Raw genomic sequence first — 17,719 nt, forward strand, 5'->3', positions numbered from 1 at the left:
TTTTTAGTCATATAGGCTAATCTGATAGATGTGAGATGGTACCTCAGAGTTGTTTTAATTTGTATTTCTCTAATCAATAATATGGTTTAGAGCATTTTTTTTCATATGGCTATAGATACCTTTAATTTCTTCATCTGAGCCTTTCTAGCTCTCTTGGCTCCTTGTGAGAATCTTTCCCCTGGCTCTATCTCTTGGGCCACCTGCTGCCCCCTCGTCCCTCCACCGCCGTCACCATGCCCTGAAAAATTGAGGAAATCAAAATCTTCCTGCTCACAGCCAGAAGAAAAGATGCTAAATCTGTCAAGATCAAGGAAAACAAGGACAATGTGAAGTTTAAGGTCCGATGCAGCAAGTACCTGTACACATTCGTCATCACAGACAATGAGAAGGCAGAGAAACTTAAATAGTCCCTGCCTCCTGGTTTGGCGGTGAAAGAATCAACTCACTTAATGTTCCATCACCTCCATTAAAATACAGGGGAAAAAAATAATTTCTTCATCTGAGAATTGCCTATTCATATCCTTTGACTATTTATCAATTGGGGAATGACTTGTATTCTTATAAATTTGACTCAGTTTTCTATATTTTAGAAATGAGGCCTTTATCAGAAGCACCAGATATAAAAATTATTTCTGAACTTATTGAATTCCTTTGAATCTTGGTTGTATTCATTTTATTTTGTGCAAACCCTTTTTAATTTAATGTAATCAAAATTATCCATCTTGCATTTCATAAAGTTCTCTATCTCTTCTTTGGTAATAAACTCCTCCCCTTTCCAAAGGTCTGATAGATAAACTATTCTTTGTTCTCCTAACTGGCTTATGGTGTTATTTTTTTATGCCTAAATCCTGTACCCATTTCCAGCTTATTTTGGTATAGGATATGAGATATAGCTTTGTCTAGTTTTTGCCTTACTGTTGTCCAGTTTTCCCAGCAGTTTTTGTTAATGATTGAGTTCTTATCCTAGAAGCTAGAATCTTTAGGTTTATCAACCCAATATAGTAGATTACTATAGTCATTTACTTACTGTTTCTTTTGTACCTAATCTATTCCGCTGATCTGTCACTCTTATTTTTTAGTCAGTACCAGTTTTCATCAATTATTTTTCTTTTTTATTAATGATTTTATTTATTTTGAGTTTTACAAATTTTCCCCTAAACTTCCCTCCCCCTACCCCCCACAGAAGGCAATTTGTCAGTCTTTACATTGTTTCCATGGTATACATCATCAATTATTTTTCAAAAAGAGAAGCACATCCTTGGATAATTTATCTTGACACTACTCTAGCATGACCATAACTTAATTTTGTATTCATCTTGCAATATATATCTTTGTTTCTCTTTTTTATATCTTTTTGTTTTAAACTTCAAGCTTTATTGACATCTTTTGTTTTTACATAATTTCTTTATATGTTCAAATATATTAGACTATCTTAGAAAAACTTGGGAAAACTCATGAACTGATAAAGACCAAGGTGAGCAGAACCAAGGGAATAATTTACCTAATAACAACAATATTGCAAAGAAAAACAACTTCAAAGTATTTGAGAATGCTAATCAATATAATGACCAACTAAAATTCTAAGGTATTCATGAAAAAGAATACTGTCTACCTCCTGATAAAGACTTGATGTATTCAGAGTGCATATTGAAGGGGATGGACACACACACACCTACCTTTAAAAGTCTATGTTGAGGGGTGGCTAGGTGGTGCAGTGGATAAAGCACCAGCCCTGGAGTCAGGAGTACCTGGGTTCAAATCCGGTCTCAGACACTCAATAATTACCGCCGTGTGGCCTTGGGCAAGCCACTTAACCCCATTTGCCTTGCAAAAAAAAAAAGTCTATGTTGGTTGATGAATTCCTTATCCATTCACATCAGTCCTTTTAGACAATTTGCCCTTTCCTCCCTGTTAGAATTGTTTTTCTGTCTGTGTAACATTCTTCTATACTTCAGCTTCCTGACACAGGACAGAGTTTCCCTTTGCTATTTCACATCATTTTTCTTTATTTTCTCATTGAACTTCTGTTTTTTATTTTTGTGTTTTAGGGAACATTTCATTCTCCTTGATAACTGGGAGAATAAAAAATATGGAATGATTTTTGTTTTGTTTTTGAGGGGAGATTATCATTATCATCTTGCTCTTGTTCAGATTTCTAGTATGCTACTAAGTCAAATAATAGTCAAGCCAGTATCACTCCTGATCTATTGGGAAACCTGGAATCTCTTTTGTATTTGGGGTAGCATATTTTTTAACTTCATTGGAAGAGAGAAGGGAAGGATGTAGTCAAGGGAAAAGTGACTTCAACCTAGTGTTCCAATAGGGAGCTTGGCTAGAGAGTAATTAAGAAGTGGAAAGCCTCTGTCAAACTCAAGGACTGAGAATTCAAAATCTAGAACAAGAAATAAGTCATTACAATAGACTTGAAACATCTCAGTTCAGCTCTTTTCTAGCTGAGTGACCTTGGGCAAATCTCTTCACCTCTCCAAGCCTATTTCTTCATAAAGAAAAGGAGGGTATTGAGCATGATGGCCCTCCACCAAATCTATAAATGTATGATCCTATTACATATGTCTATGTTGGCTATGGAAACAATTTTTTAGCAACATCTTTTTATTTTTTGAATTTATTCAGTGTTTTTTTTAACATTTGTTTTTAAAACTTTGAGTTCCAAACTCTCTCTCTCTTCTTCCCTCTTCACCTCCCCTCATTGAGAAGGCAAATAAATCAATGTAGATTGTTTAGGCATGCAAAACATTTCTATATTAGTCATGTGGTGAAAGAAAACACAGTAAATCTTTCAAGATTTTTCTAAGAACATCTTGCTCATTTGTTTTTATTTTTTATTTTCATTGAATTTTATAATTTTTCCCCTAATCTCACTTTCCTCCCCCCACTCCCCACCTAAGGCAGTCTGATAGTCTTTACATTGTTTCCATTCTATACATTGATCAAAATTGAATGTATTGAGAGAAAAATCATATCCTAAAAGAAAAAATAAAATATAAGAGATAGCAAAATTACATAATAAGATAACTTTTTTTAAAGTTAAAAGTAGTCTTTGGTCTTTGTTTAAACTCCACAATTCTTTCTTTGGATACAGATGGTATTCTCCATTGCAGATACAGTAAAATTGTCCCTGATTGTTGCACTGATGAAATGTTGCTTGTCATTTCTTGTGGTAAAATAATATTCCATCATGATTCTGTTCCACAGTTTGTTCAGCCATTCCCCAATTGATGGGCAGACCCTTAATTTCTAAACCTTTTCCACTAAAAAAAGAGCCACTATAAATATTTTTGTACATATAGGTCCTTTTCCTTTTTTGCTTTTGTTTTTTATCTCTTTGAGAATATAGATCTAGTAGTGGTATTGTTGTGCTTGATTTTATAACCCTTTGGACTTCCAAATTGCTCTACAGAATGGTTAAGCTAGTTTACAACTCCACCAGCAATGCATTAATGTCTCATTTTTCCCACATCCCCTCCAACATTTGTCCTTTTCCTTTTCTGTCCTATTAGTAAATCTTATAGGTGTTAGGCAGTACCTCAGAATTATTTTAACTTGCATTTCTTCAGTCAGTAGTGAGAGCATTTTTTCATATGATTATAGAGAGCTTTGATTAAATTGTCTGAAAACTGTTCATATCTTTTGATCATCTTTCAATCGAAGAATGACCCTTATTTTTACAAATTTGACTCCACTGTCTAGGTCTGAGAAATGAGACCTTTATTAAAGAAACTTGTTTCAATTTTTTTCATAGTTTCTATGAAATCTGTCCTTCCTTCTATTTTCCCCCCCCCTATTCCTTTCCCCCTTCTACTTTCCGATAGCGAAAGATAGATTTCTATACTCATTTGACTATATATGTTATTACTTTTTTGAGCCAATTCTGATGAGAGTAAGATTCATTCCCCCCCTCTCATTTCTTCCCCTCCCTTTTCTTTCCATGGTAAAAGCTTTTTCTTGCTTCTTTTATGAGAGATAATTTTACCTTTCTCTTTCCCCATTATATTGCTTTCTTACTTTTTAATTTTATTTTTTTAGATATTCTTTCATTTTCAACTTACTTCTGTGTGCTCTGTCTTTATACACACACACACACACACACACTCTTTCTTGAGATATCAGTATCATCTTCCTATGTAGGTATATAATTTAACTTCATTAATTCCTTTATGATTTCCATTTATTATTTACCTTTTTATACTTATCTTGAGTCTTGTTTTTGAATGTCACATGTTCTATTCAGCTCCAATCTTTTTGTCAAGTATGCTTAAAAGTCCGCTATTAACATTAAATGACCATTTTTTCCCTTTAAATAAATTCTGCCCCCCAAGAAAGAGATCCCAAAAAACCAACCCCTAGGAATATTATAGCCAAGTTCCAGAACTCCCAAGTCAAAGAGAAAATATTACAAGCAGCCAGAAGGACACGGTTCAAATATCATGGAGCTGCAGTCAGGATCACACAGGACTTAGCAGCAACTACATTGGAAGCTCGTAGGGCTTGGAATATAATATACCGGAAGGCAAGAGCTTAGAATGCAACCAAGAATCAACTACCCAGCAAGGCTGAATGTCCTGTTCCAGGTTAAAAATGGACTTTCAGTGAACCAGGGGAATTTCAAATGTTCCTGTTGGAATGACCAGAAGTTTTGATCTTCAGATACAGGACTCAGGTGAAGCATGGAGATTGAAGGAGAGGGGGAAAATATGAGGGACTTGATGATGAACTGCATGTATTCCTGCATAGAAAAAATGACACTGATAATACTCATATGAACCTTCTCAGTTAATAGAGTGGGTAGAGGGAGCTTTTATAGTTGAAGCACAGGAGAAAGCTGAATTTGAAGATAAAATATGGTGTAAAAATGGAGTCAATAGAAAAAAAGGGAAATGTGATGGGAGAAAGAGAAAGGAGAGGGGGAATAGGCCAAGATATCTCATATAATAAGTTTTTTCTTTATCATAATGAGCTATTTCAATGATATGGAAGGGGGGAAGGCAAGGGGGAATGAGGGAATCTTTGTTCTCATCAGAGGTGGCTAGGAGAGGAAACAGCATATATATTCAATGGGGCATAGACATCTGGAGTAAGAAGAAAAGAGGGGGGAGAGGGTGAAGGGGGGGATGTGAGTGATGGAAGAGAGGGTGGACCATGGGGGGAGAGTGGCCAGATATAACACAATTTCTTTTTTACTTCTTGCAAGGGGCTGGGATTGGATGGCCTGTCCAGGACCATAGGGCTAGTGGATGCTGGGCCTAAGGGGTGGTAGGGGGCACCAGGGATCTGTCTGCTGCACCATTCAGCTACCCTACAGCAGAGTCAGAGTGAAAGGAGAGAGAAAAATATAGTACATGGTAGTGGAGAAATACGAAAGGAGGGAGTTGCGATCAGTAATGGAAAAATATGGAAGTAACTTTTGTGATGGACTTACCGTAAAGAATGTGATCCACCCATGACAGAGTTATTGGTGTTGGAACAAAGACTCAAGCACATTTTTTATTATTATTATTTTTTGGGGGGGTGCAGGGCAAATGGGGCTGGGTGGTCTTCCTGGAGCTGCATAGCAGGGTGATCTTTGGGTGTCTGAGGCTGGATTCGGCCCTGGGTGCTCCTGGCTCAAGGGCCAATGCTCTGTCTGACCCCCCAGGCACCCCTACTATTATTACTATTTTATTTTATTTTGGGTCTTTTTTTTTCTTTTTTTGATTTTTGCAGGGCATTGGTGTTGGGGTGGCTTGCATGTCACACGGCTGGATGATTGTTGGGTGTATGGGGCCGGATATAGGCTTGGGTGCTCCTGGCTCCAGGGCTGGGGTTCCGTCCATTGCGCCACCTGGCCATACCTACAATTATTACTATTATTTTTTTAAATTTTTTTTCTCTCCCCATTACTTTATCGCTCAAGTGAGTCTATATTTTGTGGGGGGAGGGTGTATTTTGTAAACAAGAATATTTTATTAATGTATGAAAAAACATTATTTGTACAAAAAGAGAATAAATAAATAAATATTTAAAAATTATATTGTTTTGTAGGGTTGTTTATTCTTGGTTGCAATCTTAGTTCCTTTGCCTTCCAGAAAATTCCATACCAAGCCCTCTAATCCTTTAAAAAAAATGTAGAATCTAAATCTTGTGTTATCCTGACTGTGGCTCCATGATACTTGAATTTTTTCTTTCTGGCTGATTGCAATATTTCCTCCTTTACCTGGGAGCTTTGGAATTTGGCTATAACATTTCTGGGAGTTTTCATTTTGAGATGTCTTTCAGAAGGTGTTTGATGAATTCTTTCCATTTCTGTTTTTTTCCTCTAGTTCTAGAACATCAAGTCAGTTTCCATGATAATTTTTTTTTTAGGTTTTTGCAAGGCAAATGGGGTTTAGTGGCTTGCCCAAGGCCACACAGCTAGGTAATTATTAAGTGTCTGAGGCCAGATTTGAACCCAGGTACTCCTGACTCCAAGGCCAGTGCTTTATCCACTACGCCACCTAGCCGCCCCCATGATAATTTCTTAGAAAGATTTTTGTCTAGGCTCTTTTTTTGATCATGGCATTCAGGTAGTCCAGTGATTTTTTTAAAAAAATCTCTTCTGAATCTGTTTTTCAGATTTTTACAGTAAGATATTTTACACTGTCTTCTATTTTATTGTTTCTATTTTGTTTTATTGTTTCTTGATTTCTCATAAAGTCATTAGCTTCCATTTGTTCAATTTTTAAGGACTTATTTTCTTCAATGAGTTTTTATACTGCCAATTCTACTTTTTAAGTAGATTTTTCTTCGGTGAATTTTTGTACCTCTTTTTCCATATGGCCAATTCTGTTTTTTTTAAGACATTCTTCTCCTCATTGACTATTTTGTTTTTATAATGTGTTGGTTGTCTTCAGTATTTTTAGTACTTTCTATATTAAGCTGTTGATTTTTTTTTGTGATTTTCTTCATCATTCATTTCTCTTCCCAATTTTTTCTTTCTCTTGATTTTCAACATCCCTTTTGAGTTCTTCCATGGCCTATAACTATTCATATTTTTTTTTGAGGCTTTGAATGTAGGAGTTTTGACTTTGTTGTTGTGACTTTCTGTGATTAGAATTTTTTAACTCTTTGTTAGAGTAGGACTTTGCTTCCAGGGTTGAAGTCACACTGTCTCAACCTTCAGGGATTTTAGGTAGCTGTTTTCAGAGACACTTGTATATAACTGCAAGTTTTCAGTCTTTCAAAGGTGCTATGATCTAGAGAGATGTTTACTAGTTTTCTAGCCTGTGCTCTGGTCTGTGAGTGACTACCTGCTCTCTTTTCCACCCTGGAACTGTGATGAGGGTTCCTGCTTTCCTGGAACAGCAAGCTCTTGTGTGTTAGTGCTCCTTCTTGCCCTGAATTGGCACCCAGGACTGGAACCTGGATTCAAGTACAGATGAATCAATAGAATTGTGCCTCAGTTCTACCAGAGACCCCTGTAATCTCCTTTTTTTTAAAAAAATTTTTTATTTTTATTTATTTATTTTTTTTGTAATCTCCTTTTGGCCAGTTTTTTGACCCCTTATCATCTCTGGACTGATAGCTCCAGAAACAGCTGCTGCCACTATTGGTTCATGAATTGAAGGCCTGCTCCTGATTTGCTAGGTCGATGTCTGTGCTGGCATAGCCTGCCCTAGAACTGTATTTCCACTCTCACCCTGGTGCAACACAACTATTCTCCTGACCTTCTAAGTTAACTTTGACTGGAAAATTATTTTGTGACATCCTTTTGTGGTTCTGCTGCTCCAGGAATTGTTAAGATATTATTTAAAGGTATTCAGAGGGATTTTGAGGAGAGCTCAGGTGAGTCTTTGCTTTTTCTCTTCCTTCTTAAATCTGCCCTAGAACCACAATTTTTGATTGGGAACCTCTAAAAACAGATGTTCATCTGTAGCTTTTTTTTATGGACATCACTGGAGGTTATAGATTTTGAAATAGAGAAGTTTATTTTGTAACTTCTTTTAGGAACTTTGTATATCTTGAAGTCCTTATTGTTAGTTTTCTATGTCTTAATTGCATACTCCTTAAACTATTATTTCTTTGAAAGTTCTTAGTTAAGCCTTTGGAGTTCACGCCATTTGTAAAATTGCTTATGGCTGTGCTGCCACCAATGTGATAGGACTGAACAGATTTTATTCCAGATGGTGAGGACTTTTTCCTAGTAACAGTCTTGGCAGTTTTAGGATGTTGCTAAGTAGTAAAAATGAATTATTGATGTTCATTTCCTTAGTTAAATCCTTTGACCTTTCTGTCATTTCTTGAATTGGGGGTGGGGGGAGAGGCCGTTCTGATTTCTTTAACATTTCCAGAAGCAGGCACTAGAAATTTCTGTTTTTTTCTTGACCATAGGACCTGGAAAATCCATGCTATTCATCCTATGATCCTGGGGCTCAGTCTCCTTATTTGTCCTTTACCTCTAGAGCAGCCTTGGGTGACAGGAAGAAGTTCAGAATGACCATTGAGAGGCCCTGAGCTATCTAGAGAGAGGTGCAGGAAAGATTAGTTTATTCAAGGACTGTTTAAACAAGTCTTTAAAAATGTAGCCAAGTTAAGTCTGCAAATGAAACTTTCAGTGTTTCTTTCCACTCTTTAACCAAGGGTTCATAGCGCATCTGCTGATGAGTTACTGAGTGCTATTAAGGACAGAAAGTCTTGAATGCTGTTACTCATTCCCTGTTTGCCTTGCTTTTAAAAGCTATTCACCCCAAGGTTTTTTAACTCGGCTTTTAGGGCAAGCATGGCACCAAGGGACCAAGCCACCAATTGTATAATGTCTGGAGACTCCTAGGTCCTAGATTCAAAATAGAACTGTGTCTTTGTGACTTCTTTATTCCTTAGAAGAGAAAAATGATTTTTTCATAGTTATTATGTTTGCTTTGTAAATAAAATCTTAATTTAGTTGACATCTAAAGTAGCTGTTAAACAGTCTTTATAAGGTATAAATAACTTATTTCCTTATGCCCTTAGACAGCTGAAAAATAGTCTCCTACCTCCCAACCTATTTAACTGAATATTTAAATAATTTACTTTGAACTAAAAGTCAAGACTAGGAAGATGTCCAGAAAGCAGCCCCAGGAGAATTTCCTCTGCTTGAATGACTCTTTCCTGAAGTTACTAGCTGGGGAGACTCTTGTTTAAAGTTTAGGATTAGTTCTGGGCAGAGTAATTTCTAACAGTGCATCAACTGAGTTGTTTAGCTATGAACTATAATCATTTGATTTTCTATTCTGCATTTGATTTCTTGAAGGAAATTTGAATTTAGATACAAATACTGTTAATTGTTTGATTATGGCGTGTGTGTTGTTTGTTTTTTGATTAAAAATTTAGCTTTACACCTAAGTATAGGTTTCTACTTTTTTATAATTCTTATAGAAATGCTAAGAGAAAAAAATCTCTATTGCATATCTCCCTCTATTTCTGAAAAAGCCTGCTTTCTTACACTAGAGGGGCACCTCTTTGGTTGAGGGACAAAAAGAAACAGCTGTTTTCTTGCTGAATCTTCAGATTGACTAGGTATTTCTAAATAAATTAACACCTTTTTACCATATTAGTTTCACCTTTCAGTTCTATTAGACTATGACTTTGACCCTGGATCCCCTCCAAAGCTAGTGAACAGTGCTGTAAACATAAGTGATAAGAGGATTCATGTAATTAAAAACAAATTTCTAAGACCCCTGAATTAACTTGGCAAGCAAGGTGGTCCCAGACTTCAACTGGTCTTCATGTGAACCTTATTGCTTGGATTGTCAGGAAGTAGGGAGTCTTCTTTGAAGGAAAACCTTAGAGCAATTCCAGGACCTAAATAATTTTCAGAAGTGCTGCATCTGTCTTTTTTGGGCCTCTAATTATCTAGGATTGAACAGTAATATTCTTTTCAAAAAGAAAAAAACCCAAAGAAATACTTTTTAATATCTTACTAAAACAACCTGATTCTATACCAGAAGGAAACTTTGTAAGGGAAATTCAATTTCTTTGGATCCTAGTCCACAGATTTAGAGCTGGAAGAGATATGAGATTGAATGGCCTTTGCAAAGTCACACAGAGAGTGATTGGTAGATCTCTCTGAGTCTATTTTTTAGAAATGTAGCATCCTTCTAATGATCATGCTACAATTATAAATGGACCATCCTCCACAGAGGCCAGTATACATTAGAAACGATCTAATCAAGATAAATCAAATAAACTTCTATGGAAAAACTAAAATTTCCTAGAAAACTTCTGACAGGTAAAAAATAGGAATAAGAACATTGATAGTTTTCAGTTATATAGTACTTCAAAATATGCAAAGAGCTTCATGTGATTATCTCATTTGATTCTCACAGAGAAAAACTGTTAGCCACATCTTAAGAGATGAAGAAACAGATTTTTGAAAAGGTCAGTTGACTTACACCAAGTGATGCAACTAGACAAGAAATATCAAAGACTTTTAAGTTTACATTTGAATAGAAATACAAAAAGCTAGAAATTATCTTGAGAAACAGTAAGGCAGTTAGAAAATATTTAAGCTAATTATTAATAAAAATGTTTCCTTTTGCTTTTAATTAGTAAGCTGAATCCAGACGAAATTCCTCTCCCCCATATTATAAACCTTGATGATGTCAAAAAGCTTTTATTGGAAACTGAGAAAGACATAGATTTGATGTAATTCTTAGCTAAGCTTCCTTCCCTGATCTATACCCTGAGGTGATGATAAAGATTTTATTGTACTTGCTAGAAGAACTAGCAACCCTATGACTTTTTTTTTTTAGCAAGGCAAATGGGGTTAAGTGGCTTGCCCAAGGCCACACAGCTAGGTAATTATTAAGTGTCTGAGACAGGATTTGAACCCAGGTACTCCTGACTCCAGGGCCGGTGCTTTATCCACTACTCCACCTAGCCGCCCCAACCCTATGACTTTCATGAAGTTTGAAAGTCTCAATTTGGGGATGTGTCTTTAAGGTATTATTATTATTGTCATTGTCATTATCCTCACCACCATCATCAGACTGAACATATGATTTCATGTTCACGAAACTCTTTATTCAATGAAGAAAAATAGTTCTACTATTTCTAGTATAAGAGTTGCTGGGGATCCTGAGAGATTAAGTATATATAAGGTCATATAATGTGTGCTAGGATGTGCCATAAATAGGACTTGAACTGATATCTTCCTGAGGTGAGGTGGCTGAAGGTTGCAGAGGACTTTCTTTAGTGCTAGGAAAACAAAGCCAAATATGAAAGAGCCTCATCTTCAATGAATTTACCAAACCTATAAAACCTATATACCTCAATTATTACATTCATTTCCTATCTACACCCTCTCCCTACATCCTTCTTGTCCCTTACCCCATCTTTAAATTCTATCTATGGGTCCACTCTGGGTCTGATTTTTTTTAACCTTAGCATGTCTATAGTGAGACATCCATAGCCCCTATATGTGGACTCTACTCCTTGTAGTTTCCTTAATGCATTATTTTATCCTTATTAAATTGTAAGATCTTCAGAATGCTCTGAGTAAAAAACTTGCATGAGCAGATGCAATGGGAAATGTACTATAAACAAAGTAACTGCAATGTTGTAGATGATCAACTTGAATGACTTACCTTTTCTGAGCAATGCTGTGACCCAAGACAACTCTGAAGGACCCCTGATAAAGAATATAATCATCTCAGAGACAGAGCTGATGATGTCCAAATACAGATTGGAGCATACTTTTTTTTTATCTTTATTTTTCTTAAGGTTTCTTTTTTGGGGGGAGGAGGTGTTATATTTGCTTTTTATAATATGACTATTGTGATAATGTTTTTCATGACTTCATATTTTTAACCCATATCAAATAACTTTCTCAATGGCAGGATTGGGGTGGGAAGAGGGAAGAGAATCCATAATTCAAGGTTTTAAAAGTAAATGTTGAAACTTGTTTTTGCATGTAACCATTTACATTTGCATTTGTAACCATTTGCAAAAAATAAAATTAAATCAAATTGATTTTTTTTAAGTTTTTGCAAGGCAATGGGGGTTAAGTGGCTTGCCCAAGGCCACACAGCTAGGTAATTATTATGTGTCTGAGGCCGGATTTGAACTCAGGTACTCCTGACTCCAGGGCTGCCACCTAGCCGCCCCCTCAAATTGATTTTTAAAAAAGAATGTAAGTTCCTTTCAGGTATGAACTGCCTTGCTTGTATTTGTATCCTTAGTGATTAGTAATAATAGAAACACTTAATGAATGCTTTATCTATTCTATTTATCTTTTTATCTATTCTGTCTATCCTATTTTATTTTTATTTAAAGCAATGGAGTTAAGTGACTTGTCCAAGGTCACATAGCTAGGTAATTATTAAGTGTGTGAGGCTGGATTTAAACTCAGATACTCCTGACTCCAGGGCTGATGCTTTATCCACTACACCACCTAGCTGGCCCTTGTCCCAAAGGTTTTTAATTTGGGGTCTGTGAGTTTGTTTTTGTTTTTTCTTTTAACAACTATATTTCTTTTTATTTATTTTTTTCAATGCCATGTACATTAAAAGTTAGCTTTTTTGGGGGCAGTGCAATTAGGATTAAATGACTTGCCCAGCATTACACAGCTAATGAGTGTCAAGTGTCTGAGTCTGGATTTGTGTTCAGGTACTCCTAACTCCAGAGTTGGGGCTCTATTCACTGCACCACCTAGCTGACCCCATTTGTTTTTTTTATTTTAATTTCAAATTCTTTCCCTCTCTCCCCTCCCTCTTCTTGAGAAGGCAAGCAATTTGATATGGATTATACATGTGCAGTCATGCAAAACATTTCCATATTAGCCCTCTTGCAAAAGAAAATGCAGACTAAAAAAAATTTGCATTCTGACTCTGTTGAGTTCCCCTGTCCACCAGAGGAATTAATTTGGCTGAGGAGAGAAAAGAAATATGCGTACACTCCAGTGAAGATACTAGTTTTATTCACAGTATCAGACAGTTCTTTATAGCAGAAAGCCACAAAATTAGCATACAGGATAAAACAGTGAGGTTTCTGTAACTTGCACAGGATGTAACCTAGCAGGATGTAACCTAGGTCAAGAAATTCGGGTACAGGCTATCACATAAGTGAGGTCGTGGATGATGCAGTTGGGTTATCACAGTAGAGTTTTCTGTGGAGAGCCTTCAGCTCAAGGGTCACCTAAACTTAGGCTTTAGTCATAACGGATCTTTAAACTCATCCAAGCAACTCTCAACATGATTCCATTTTTTTCTCCGCAAGTAGATAATATTTTTTATCATAAGCCCATCAGAATTGTCTTGGATCATTGTATTGCTGAAAATAGTTAAGATATTCTCAGATGGTTATTATGTAATTATGTAATATATAATAATTAATATTGTATTAATTAATTAATATTAATAATATATAATAATTATGCTGTTCTATTGGTTCTGTGCATTTCACTTTGCATCCATTTATATATTTCTTTCAAGTTTTTCTGAAACCATCCTTCCTCATAGCTCAATAGTATTACATCCCAAACCATATACTACATCTTGATCAATCTCATTCCCCAATCGATGGACATCACCTCAATTTCCAATTCTTTGCCATCACAAAAAGAGCTGCTATAAACAATTTTGCACAGATAGGTCCTTTTCCTTTAAAAAAATCTCTTTGGGGAACAGACCTAATAGTGGTATTGTAGGGTCAAAGGGTATGCATAATTTTATAGACCTTTGAGCATAGTTCCAAATTGCTCACCAGAATAGGTAGAGCAGTTCACAACTCCACCAATAGTACATTAGAGCCCCAATTTTTCCACATCCCTGCTAGAATTTTACATTTTCCTTATTGGTTATCATAGCCCAATCTGTTAGGTATGAGGTGATAACTCAGAATGGTTTTTTAATTTGCATTTCTCTCATTAGTATTGATTTAAAGCATTTTTATAAGATATATGTTAGCTTTAATTTCTTCTTCTGAAAACTGCCCCCAATTATCAATTGGGGAATGACTCATATTTTTATGGAATTTGATATAGTTTTATATTTGAGATATGAGGCCTTTATCAGATAAACTTGCTGTATCAATTTTTCCTAGTTTATTACTTCCCTTATAGTCTTGTCTGTATTGGCTGGGTTTTTTCAAAACCTTTTTATATTGAAGTAATAAAAATTATCCATATTACATCTTGTATTGTTCTTTGTCCTCTAGTTATAAATTCTTCCCTTATCCATAAACCTGACAGGCAAAGTATTCTATTTTTTATGTTTATAAACATCATCCTTTAAGTCTAAATCATGTATCCATTTTGTCCTTATCTCAGTATATGATGTGAGATATTGGTCTATATCTAGTTTTAGTAATACTTCTTTCCTTCCCTGCAATTTTTGTCAGTGATTTCTTGTCCCAAAATATTGGATTTTTGAATTTGTCAGCTTTCCTTTAAATTTTTTTTCAACGATTCCCTTGATATTTTTGGACTTTTTTCTCTCAGATGAATTTTTTATTATTCTTTCTAGCTTTATAAAATAATTTTTTGGAAATTGGATTGGATTGGCACTGAATAAATAAATTAATTTAGGATGAATTATCATTTTCATCATATTGGCTCAGCTTACTCAAAAACAATTGATATTTTTCCAATTGTTTAGATTTGACTTTGTGTGAAAAGCATTTTGTAATTGTTTTTCATATAGTTTCTGGGTTTGTCTTGGTAGGTGAACTCCCAAGGATTTTATATGGTTTTCAGATACTTTAAATGGAATTTCTCTTTCTATTCCTTTCTCTTGTAATTTCATGGTAATATATGGAAATGCTGATGATTTTTATGGATTTATTTTATATCCTATATTTTTCCAGAGTTGAAAATTATTTCAGCTAACTTTTTAGTTTATTCTGTAGGGTTTTCCAAGTTTACCTTCAAAATGACTGCAGAGTGAGTTTTGTTTATCGCTACTCTAATTCTTTCAATTTCCTTTTCTTATTGCTATAGCTAGCATTTTCCTGAACAATATTAAATAATCCTTACTTAACCCTTGATCTTATTGGAAAGGATTCTAGCTTATCCCCATTACACATAATACTTGTTGATGGTTTTAGATAAAACTCCTTACAATTTTAAGGAACGCTCCATTCATTCCTATGCTTTAAAGTGTTTTTAATAGGAATAAGTGTTGTATTTTGTCAAAAACTTTTTCTGTATCTGTTGAGATAATTATATGATTTTTATTGGTTTTTATTATTGAAATGGTTAATTATGTTTATAATTTCCCTGATATTTAACAGATCTGCATTCCTGCTAAAATTTCACCTGGTGGTAGTGTCTCATTTTTCTGATATATTATAATCTCCTCACTAGTATTTTATGTTAAAAAAAAAAAACCCACCAACATTCATTAAGGAAATTGGTCTTTAGTTTTCTTTCTCTGTTTTGGCTCTTACTGGTTTGGGTTTCATGAAAGAAATTTCCAAATCCTCTAGTCCTTTAATGTGTAGAAGCTGCTAAATCTTGTGTGATCCTAACTGTTGTGTCCATGATATCTGGATTGTTTTTTTCAGTTGCTTGCAATATTTTTCTCCTTGACCTTGAAACTCTAGAATTTGATTTATTTATTCCTGGGATTTTTCATTTTGGTATCTCTCAGGAGGTGATTGATATAGATTCTTTCAGTTTCTATGTTACTCCTCTGATTCTAGAATATCAGAACAATTATTCTTGTTAATTTCTTAAAAGATTATATCTAAGGGGCAGCTAGGTGGCGTAGTGGATAAAGCACCGGTCCTGGAGTCAGGAGTACCTGGGTTCAAATCCGGTCTCAGACACTTAATAATTACCTAGCTGTGTAGCCTTGGGCAAGCCACTTAACCCCGTTTGCCTTGCAAAAAAAAAAAAAAAAAAGAAAACCCTAAAAAAATTTTAAAAAAGATTATATCTAGACTTTTTTTTTTAATCTGACTTTCCAATAGCCTAATAATTCTTAAATTCACTCTCCTGGATTTGTCAGGTCAGTTGTTTTTCTGATGAGCTATTTCATATTTTCTTCATTTTATCCTTCTTTTGATTTTGTTATTAGCTTCCATTTGCCTACTTCTAATTTTTGATGAATTATTTTCTTCATTTAATTTTTGTACCTCTTTTTCCATTTGATCAATCTACTTTTAAATGAGTTTTTTTCCAATGGATTTTTGTACCTATTTTACCATTTGACTAGTTCTTTTTTTTTTTTAGGAATTTTTTTCAGCGAATTTTTGTGCCAAGATGTTATTTTTATCTAGTATTTTGTGCCTCTTTTGCTAAGCTGTTAACTCTCTTTATAATTTTCATGCATCACTTTTATTTCTTTTCTTAATTTTTCCTTTAGTTCTCTTATTTGATTTTTTTGAAATCCTTTTTGACCTTTTTCAAGAATTCTTTCCTTTTTTTTTGTGCCTGTGACCAATTCATATTTTTCTTTGAAGCTTTGTACATAACTATTTTGATATCATAATCTTTTTCTGAGTTTGTGTCTTGATCTTCCTTGGACCATAGTAACTTTTTATATTCGGGTCCTTTTGTGTAGTTCGTTCATTTTCTCAGCCTATTTCTTGACTTTTAATTCTGTATTCAAATTATGCTTCATTCCTGGGATAAAAGGAGGCCCTCTCCAAAGCTTCAGACCTTTCTTGCTTCTGTTTTTCAGAACTAGCTTGGGGGGGGTGTCAATAGATTGTATTCTTTAAAGAAAGGTGTGATCACTGCTCTCCTACAACTATATTTAAATATAATTTATTTTATATATATTATACATATTATTTTTATATATTTAAAAGTATTATTCTGTGAAGGTATACAGAAGCTTCATTAAACTGTTTATCATTAGACCAAAAAAAGTCAAGGATTTATATAGATTCTGAGGTCAGTTCTTCTACTTAGAATTATAGAATTTTTGGTTTGGAAATCAGCTCAGAGGTCCATACCAATGAGTTTGAATGAAGACATAGATGACATTGCTTATCAAGTTTGTGAATACCACAAAGCTAAGAGAAGCAACAAGTGGTATTTTTTTTTATTTTATTTATTTAACTCAATGGGGTTAAGTGACTTAACCAAGGTCACACAGCTAGGCAATTATTAAGTGTCTGAGGCTGGATTTGAACTCAGGTACTCCTGACTCCAGGGCCAGTGCTCTATCTACTGCCCCACCTAGATGCCCCCAACAAGTGTTATTTTTGAATAACAGGATCAAAATCTTAAAATCTTTCAGCACATTGGAAGGATGGACTGAAACCATTAAGATAAAATTTTAGAGTAATAAATGTAAAGTCTGATGCCTGTATTAAAAAAAAAAATCAATTGTGCAAGCAACAGCATGAGGGAAATGTAGCTAGGTAAAAATTCAGGTGAAAAAAATATTGAAGTTTTGGTGAACCACTTAAATGTAATGTAAGACTCCTAAAGATGCCAATGCAAGTGTTAGAGTTTTAAAAATATGTAATTTTGTCAATGTGTATATTCCCTTCATTATCAGAATACTTATGAGTATTGTATTAGGTGGTCTTGGGGATTACTATTGATGAAAGATTTGTCACCTTATGACCACTCTAATAATAATGAGCTTCCTTTGACTTAACTATACTGGTCCTCAGATGATGGACAGTCTATTATTGGGCCATTTTTGAAACTTTCAGCTAGATAGGACTGACAAGGCTTATGTGTTCCACTATAGTGTTTACTTTAAAACACAGTCATATCCATGCCATCATGAAGTACTGGAGTAGGACT

At 34.8% G+C, this 17,719-nt stretch overlaps 1 protein-coding gene and 1 pseudogene across 3 annotated transcripts in view; both read left to right on the forward strand.

Annotated features, from left to right (window-relative positions):
- PTPRA (protein tyrosine phosphatase receptor type A) overlaps positions 1-17,719 on the forward strand; it is a 224,164-nt gene that overhangs the window by 92,340 nt on the left and 114,105 nt on the right. The window lies entirely within an intron of this gene.
- Positions 234-5,012, forward strand: LOC141518232 (large ribosomal subunit protein eL38 pseudogene; annotated as a pseudogene).

This window comes from Macrotis lagotis, chromosome 3 (genome assembly GCF_037893015.1).
Source record: "Macrotis lagotis isolate mMagLag1 chromosome 3, bilby.v1.9.chrom.fasta, whole genome shotgun sequence".
Classification (NCBI taxonomy): domain Eukaryota; kingdom Metazoa; phylum Chordata; class Mammalia; order Peramelemorphia; family Peramelidae; genus Macrotis; species Macrotis lagotis.